Source organism: Agrilus planipennis, unplaced genomic scaffold, assembly GCF_000699045.2.
Source record: "Agrilus planipennis isolate EAB-ADULT unplaced genomic scaffold, Apla_2.0 scaffold7, whole genome shotgun sequence".
In the NCBI taxonomy this organism is placed as follows: Eukaryota; Metazoa; Arthropoda; class Insecta; order Coleoptera; family Buprestidae; genus Agrilus; species Agrilus planipennis.
This window is the reverse complement of record NW_020439340.1, coordinates 3,031,535-3,039,769: the sequence shown is the minus strand read 5'-3', so window position 1 is coordinate 3,039,769 and position 8,235 is coordinate 3,031,535. Positions and strand designations below refer to the sequence as shown.

The 8,235-nt window shown below is 33.9% G+C and overlaps 1 protein-coding gene across 6 annotated transcripts in view; it reads right to left on the bottom strand.

Moving 5' to 3' along the window:
• LOC108737683 (complexin) overlaps positions 1-8,235 on the bottom strand; it is a 314,656-nt gene that overhangs the window by 253,009 nt on the left and 53,412 nt on the right. The window contains exon 1 of one of the 6 annotated variants that reach the window (XM_018470710.2): positions 1,950-1,971. The exons of 4 other annotated variants lie outside the window; for them this stretch is intronic. The gene's annotated coding sequence lies outside the window, so the exon portion shown is untranslated. Of the gene's footprint in view, positions 1-1,839; positions 1,901-1,949; positions 1,972-8,235 lie in introns of those variants that run through there. One more of the 6 variants, XM_018470709.2, reaches the window with a different exon arrangement.

Here is an 8,235-nt window from a genome sequence, read left to right as displayed (position 1 = left end):
AATGTACCTATCTACCTATAAATTTATGTGCAACATACCACTTTTGCGGTCTTATTTTTCTAACCGACTTTAAACGTTTCTATTTTCCACTTGATTGTTTTATGGTTTGCTACCCTATTTCAGTTCTACTAATATATATAAACAATTTATTCCTTTAAACTTTGTTGTTCTCATACGCGGCAGATTTTTCCTCGATTTTAGGTGCAAGTATTATGTGTATGAATAGAGGTCCTTAAATTAGTAACTACTTAATTGTACAAATTACAAACGGTGAAAGCGAGAATTAAATACAAAATGTGTAGGTCAATTGTCAGATAAAATGCTAATAGCTGAGCTGACATATACGAACAAAAAACTCAGTTCCTGACCTCAAGAATATTAATAAAACTTATATATAGTTACTACCCTTTTCCAGTTCGTTATAAAGAATAATCGTACTCTGAGAAAGGATCTGCAATCTACAAGAGGGAAGCAGTAATAAAAAATGGAAAAAGATTCAACAAAAATTTAAAACAGAACAGAGCCACTTGAGATACGTTAATATTTCTGCAATATTTTTAATAAGCAAGCAAAGTCTGTAAACAACATCCTATGATGGAAAAATTTGACTATGCAGTACCTTTCTTTCGAAACCACCGATATAAATCCCCTCGCGATTGAAAATCAGTTTCAAGAAAGACTTTTACTCGTTGCAAATGATAAACTTACAGCAACTGTTCCCACACTCAGAGAAGGCAAAGTTTTTTGCTTTTTCGCGTGGACTATTTTGTGGAATTGTCTTCTTTGAAATCGAGCCACATGATTCAAACCCCTAATAAATATGTAGCGAGCACGAGCGTATTTGTGGGCGATCAAGCAATTAAACAGTTCCAAGAAAAAATAAACTATCCGGACGTTTCCCAGAAGGTTCCCGAAAGTAAACAAATGAGTATTTAAAGGAAGAGACGATCGCCGAGAGGAGTAGAAATAAATTGACCGTTGCAGAAGTAAATACAGAAATAAACTGATAGTGATAGCAGTGAAATAAATAGCGCAGTGAATAGTGATATATCAACAGTAGTGTAAATAAATAGAATAATTAGTAACCTAAGTTTAGTAATAATTTAATAGTGTTTTGAAGTTCTTTAATAATTAGTGTAAATAAATAGTTTTTGTGGTTATCAGTCTAAGAAGTTAATTTTGTTAATCCCACGAACATTCAATATTGTTGTAACAACTATTCTGCAGTGATTTAAAAAATTTAATTTATTTAAACATACAAGTATTTTTTGCAAAAAAAAATTTAAAACAATGCCTTTTTGGCGTGTAATAGATACACTTTGTTCAATTTCACATGGAATTTTATTCAAGATGTTCTGGATAATAAGAAAGAATCACTGTTTTTATTGGAACCAATTTGATCAAAATAACTCTATTTAGGAAAGCACTTATGGATCGAAGACGAAAGAAAAAAAGAGCAGAAAAAGCCGTGACTGTCCAATACATTTTAATTTGTATTCAGATCGCGTTGTAAAATGTTCCGTAGGATTTTACTAATACTACATTTCCATGATCGGAATTCACTTATTTTGCGATTTCCAACACATGACGTCTAAATAGGAAGGAATGGGACAATTTATGTCAATATTATTCTTACATGCAACGCAACATCGACATTTACTGATTTATTAGAAGCAACATTTGCGTATTTGTAAAGTAAAAATAACATAGGATGTTTTCGAACAATATGCCAGCCCTGTCTCATCAGTGATGGTTGAAAACTTTTCAGATGGAGTTATCACAATCACATATAAAACCACATTTTAAGTAATGAATGGAAATAAAACTATGAAGGAATACCTAATAAATTAGCGTTGTTATGTAGGTTCTCTTGTTGCTTCAGAAGCAGCCATTTTTAATTATTGTTAAAACAAGAAAAACTAGAATAATTTCACTGTCATTTTACTTACTACATTTGAAACGTTAAATACTATTATTTGTTTCAAAACAGTACACTTTATGTGTATACTTCGCGTGTTTCGTTAAAACCAAATTGTTGTACTGAGAGGCCAACATGGAAACTACTATAAATACATCCTAATGAATTTGAAAACACTTTAGCAACTTACGGGTCCAGAATCATACCTACAGTTTGGCAAAGCAACTACTTCGCAATAATGTGTAGGTAGATGCGAAGTGCTTATGTTCACGAACAAAAGAAAAAACTTAATTCATCTAACTAGCCTACGTTTTAATAGCAATAATTTTACCACTGCGATGGCAGATTTAAATTAAAGTAGAACAGTAAACTAACAAAAACATTGCGTAAATTGTCAGATAAGGAACCTTATAGATAGATAATGCAATATTAATTTGAAATCATTTTTTCGATTTTTTATTTACCCACTACAAACTACCTCAAATTAATGAGGGAAAAATTGTTGCTGGTGACACCTCCGTCGGGAATAGAACCCGGGACCTTTGGCTTTGCGCACCAATGTTTTGACCACTATAAGTAACTAACAATGTCATAGGATTTATAGATAGATATTTGTTTTGTACTCCATCGATTACTTTGCACTCTGATCATCCCCATATTTCCGCTTTTCCTTGAACAACCCTTTCAGATATGCTCCATACTTTCCTTAACACTGCAGTTATCTTTCTTTTTTAAGTTTCTTATTATAAAGTATCCTCTATGAAGTTATGGTGTGACAAACGTACCTGTCTATTTTTAGGAGTGCAATTACATATTTGTAAAGTAGCTGTATCAGGTAGGTACCTTATTTTATGACTAATATAAACTTTATACATATAAAATGGTATAATAACGGTAATAAGAAGCCTTGAGTTCGCGAATCATTCTCGCACTAATCTGCCTTTTTATTATAATACGCATTTTGCAACATCACCACTTGAAATGTTTCTTCCAATTAATCTTTTATTAATGAACAATAACACTTGCTTATAGAGTGTGTAGGTATTATCCTGCCAATGCTACGAGGACCTTAAAGAAATATATTTCGAGCGCTTTATCGTCCGTTTCAATTTTTTTAATGAATGGTTTATTTCAAAAGTCAATTCTCGTCCTCGACACGAATATACGTACGCAGATTCATCGCTGCTATTATGACAATCTAACGAAAAGAGAATAATTAAGTTTATTAAACATTCCCACATCTCGCACGCTCTTTCTGCCGCTTTTCGCTGTTTTTCGTCGCCAATTAAACAAACGTACGGATGGAAAGACATACAGTGGTATATACTACACGACAATGCAAGATGCAAGCGAGCCATGACACAGAAACCTCTTCTGAAACCTCTCCCGCGAGAGGAGATGAAAATGAAAAGGACCCTGGCACAAAGCTCTCATCTACACATCAACTGGGCCCCCAATATCTACACACTCGGGAAGATAGGTGCTATTGCATTTTTCACCGCTATTAAGATGCTTCTGTGCTTGCGAACGATTCATTTGAAAATTCGAGAAAGGCTTTTAAAGGTGTATGTTTGGAGCGCGGCTCTGTACGTGTTCGAAACATGGACGGTGGGCGCGGCGGATAAGAAAAGGTTAGAGGCGTTCGAAATGTGGTGTTACAGGCGAATGATGAGGATATCGTGGGTAGAAAAGGTTAGAAATGAAAAGGTATTAGAAAGAATAGGAGAACAGAGTACTCTATGGAAGTCAATAAGAAATAGGCGAGATAGCTTGGTGGGACACCTTCTCAGGCATATGAAAGTCCAATCAGAGACATGTTAGAGGCAGATACGGGAGTTAGAAGGAGTAGAGTTAGACCTAGATTAGATTACAGTCCGCAAGTAGTTAAGGATGTGGGTTGTTCTAGTTTTAGGAAAATGCGAAGATTAACTCAGGATAGGAAAGAGTAGAGATGCGTTTCCAACTAGTCATAGGACTGACGACCTTATGATGATGATGATGTAGAATCTCGCCGATTACTGGTCTAATTTTAGGTAAAACGGATCTTGATAGACGGACAGATGGACAGCAAAGGGTTCTTTTTTTCATTTTTAGGTACAGAATATTAAACTTTTCAGATAATATCAATATGTATATTGATTTCAGTAATCAAAAAGAAGTATCCGGATACTATCCAGCTTTCAGTTAATAGTATAGAAGCTTTCGATGTCAAAAATCGACGATTTCCATTTACTTTATAGCATTTTTTTATTCGATTTTGCAAGGTACTTTCTCTTGTAGTAAAGTGATGAAATAATTTTTTCTACACATGTCCCATCGTACAGGATATTCATTGAAGCTCTTTTAAAATTTAGGGACGAAAATAGAGTAGGTTATATTTAACCTCTTTTATCGTGTTGGGTGTTCGTTGGAGCTCTTTTAAAGTGTAGAAAATAAAAGGAGAGGATATATTTGTCCTCTTTTATTAATTTTCGAGTAATACCGATAGAAATGCAAAATGTCCCGATTGTAACTCACTTTTAACCAGGGGGTCCAATTAATGCGTGTTCATTTAACACGCAAAATTGCACGCCTCAAGATGAAACCAAAGATAACGAAAGTCAACGAACTTTCGTAATGATGGGTTTGATTGCTAATCGAACCGCGTCTTTATATTATGTAGGATACATGGCTACATTATATGCTTCACCTTGAAGAGAAATAGTGAAAACGATGAGTACCTACCTAACAGAGTAACACAAAACTTATTCGAAAACAAACTGAAACTGTCACTTGACGTTTTGCAAGTATTTTATATTTTGAAATGTCACGTAAGAAAATCAATTTTTTAAAAATTTAACACCTTGGTATTAATTAATTTTCTTCCACTCCCCTGAGCAAATGCTAATATTCATGCAATTCACTGTAAAATATTTTAATTTATCCTTGTGATTCCACATGACAGATTACATTCTCCATCAATTTGCCTTCCCTTATTATTATACTTTCTTGGAAAAAATCCCGTTCGAGGATCTCATAACCATTCTTAATTGGATTAATATTGAGCTTCCAGGTCATGTTGTAAAGAATTTCCTTACTTTTCTGAGCGTTTTTAAGCTTCCTTATCTCGAAACAAAAAATGGAACCCATTATAGGATCACTTTTTGTTATTTGCCTGACTGTCCATCAAGATCCATTTTCTCAAGAACTGATAGAGGTATCGATTGAAGATTAATATCAAACAGCAAGCAAGACTTATTGCCCCATAGTTCAATTAACACTAACTTCAAGGCTGATTAATTTATTAAAACCCCCATAAGGTACTTTCCGTTCACCTACAAATTTGAACTTTATCCCGAAGGAAATTTGTGTGATGTGGAATTATTAGTTTTGGGAAACTAGAGTTGAAGGTTTCCTTCATACAGCGTAGAGCAGAAGCTGTTTCACGAATATTGTTCAATTTCCCATTAAATTCTTACACTTAATTTCTTAAAACCCCTTATACCTATACCTAATGGCATAGAAGTGAACAAAGAAATGATTTTACATTGGTGATAATACCAAAGGCTACATCGACATCGTTCCATTACTAAAACTCTTTTCGCATTTATGAGATCTGTTCAAAAAGTAAAGCGACTTTTGAATTTCCACAGATTAAATGTTCAGTTAATTTTTGACAGTTGCTTTGCTTGCACGTGTTTTCGCTCGTCTTCGATTTTCGCCAGTTCTAAAAAATGGATCAAAGAATCTGTATCAGTATTAGTCAATCATCGAATCACGGTTAAAGAAGTTACTGAGGACCTAAACATATCGATTGGTTCCTGCCATTCGATTTTTACCAATGATTTGGGCATGAGAAGGGTCGCCGAAAAATTCGTACCAAAATTGCTCAATTCCGACCAAAAACAGTATCGCATTAACATTGCTAAGGAGCTGTTGGACTCTGTTCGCGATGGCCGAAATTTGCTCCAGAGGGTCATAACTGATGACGAATCATAGATTTATGGTTATGACGTGGAAACCAAAGCTCAATCATACTAATGAAAGCTGCCACACGAGCCAAGACCGAAAAGAGTGCGCCATGTTGGGTCGAATGTGAAGATTTTTCTTACAGTTTTCTTCGATTGCAGGGACATGGTGCATCATGAGTTCTTGCCACAGGATAAAAAGGTCAATAAGAAATATTACCTGCATGTTAAGCGCAATTTGCGCGCAAAGCAATCCGCCAGAAACGCTGGGATTTGTGGAAGAACAAAAATTTGCTTTTGCAACATGATAACGCCCCCGATCACACATCGTTGCTTGTGCGCGAAGTTTTGCCCAAAAACAACACACTAATAATGCCGCAGCCACCGTATTCACCAGATCTGCCCCCTTGTGACTTTTTCTTGTTCCCGAAACTGAAGAGGCCCATGAAAGGACCACGCTATGCTGTGATTGAGGAGATAAAGACGGCATCGAAAGAGGAGCTAAACAAAATCACAAAAAATGATTTTTTGAAGTTGGTACAAGTGTATAATATCTGGTGGGGATTACAAGATAGATATTCATAAATAATTTTTGAAAAAACACAAAATTTGCGATACTTTTTGAATAGACCTCGTATGACGTTTGATTTTTGTATCAATGCATACTTATCATCGGATGTCACTATAATGCCCTTATCCGATACCCACATCTAGTTTAAATGTGACAGATGATATGCGTACCTATTTTTCAACGACAAAGGACAATGGTGAGATATCTCTCTGTCAGAAGCATCCTACGTAATGTACCTATCTACCTATTGGTATGTGCAAGAAGAGAAAATACCCCTTTACAGAAGACTTTGTATAGAATTGTGTATCCATTTCCTATTCAAACAAGTTTTCGACAAATGGAACAAACTTCAAACCGTTTTAACGCTGAATTAAACGAACTGAATCATTAATTATCATCAAATATTTATAGATCTTCGAAACAGCTGATTGACTTAAATTCGAATCGATTTTTTTTTTCACGCGAACCAAAGATGCACCCTGATGTAGGGTAATAGTATACGTAAATAAAATATATCTATCGATGAAACTAAATACTGGAACAATGAAACTAAATGGAACAATTATTTTAGATAATTAGGCAATTAGAAATAATAATAACAACAACTGCTGTCAGTATGTTACCTAATATTAAACTGCATATTGATTTTCGACAAAAACCGTTCTGTACTGAAGTCTGATTAAAAAGGTTGTTTATTCAATTGGACAGGCGCAATCATCATGTACACTGTTCTGAATAATGAAACAGCTGGGCAATTGCCTACATTACAACCATTTCGAATAAGATAATTAAATTGTAAACGACAAAAACGCGCCCAAAAAGTAAAATTCATTTAAATCTGTCTTTCTCTATCTAAATGTCAACTTATAAAACAAGAAAGTCAACTATTTTGTTCTTCTGCAACTATGAATAAAACAATGTTACAACAAAAGTAGTTAATGTTGTTAAATATTAACTGTCAAGAGAAATTAAAGATCTTGTTATAGACCAGTTGGAATCAGGGTCAAGTTAAACAAGTTTAAGAACACCACGCCCTAGCAAATTGTTCTAATCTATTTCAAAACGACTTGTACACACAACACGAAGGCTAAATAAAATGCATTTTAAATGAACAATTCTTTAAAATATCATCGACCTAATGATAATTATGCGAACAGGTTTAACCTACACTGACGTTAGCAGTTTTCCACTAAACCCTACATGAATGATCGATTATCACGTTTAATGGTTTGCAGGTACCAAAAATTAAATTACTATACGATTTTATAATAAATGCAGACACACCCTAGAAATTTTCGAAATTATTTGGTTTCCTTTAAAGTAAACCATTTCTTAAATAATTTCATCAGAAATAATAAAAACGTTACAACAAAAATGTCACACCATCAGGAGTTTACCTACTAAATTGTGATGATTGTGTTGAAATATACGCTGCACAAACAGATACGTCATTTTCAGAGAGAATAAAAGAACACAGAAAAAGTTTTAAAAATTAAACACCAGCTATGTTTACTTACTCTAAATATTTAAGTAAGTAACAAAAAGCAAAGGCTTTATAATAATATGAAAATTTTATATGTTGAAGACAAAGGTCGGAGAATAAACCTAAGTATTACAAATTCCATAAATTAATAAATTAAAAAACAATGAAGTATTTTAAAGTGGTAAATATTTTGTAGCTGTATAATAATAAATACATATTAAAATTAAGGGGATGCTTGTATGATACACATTTTATTAGAAGGAAAAAACACTAGGCAGGGGTTGTTTTTCTATTATACAGAGTGAGATAGAAAGAA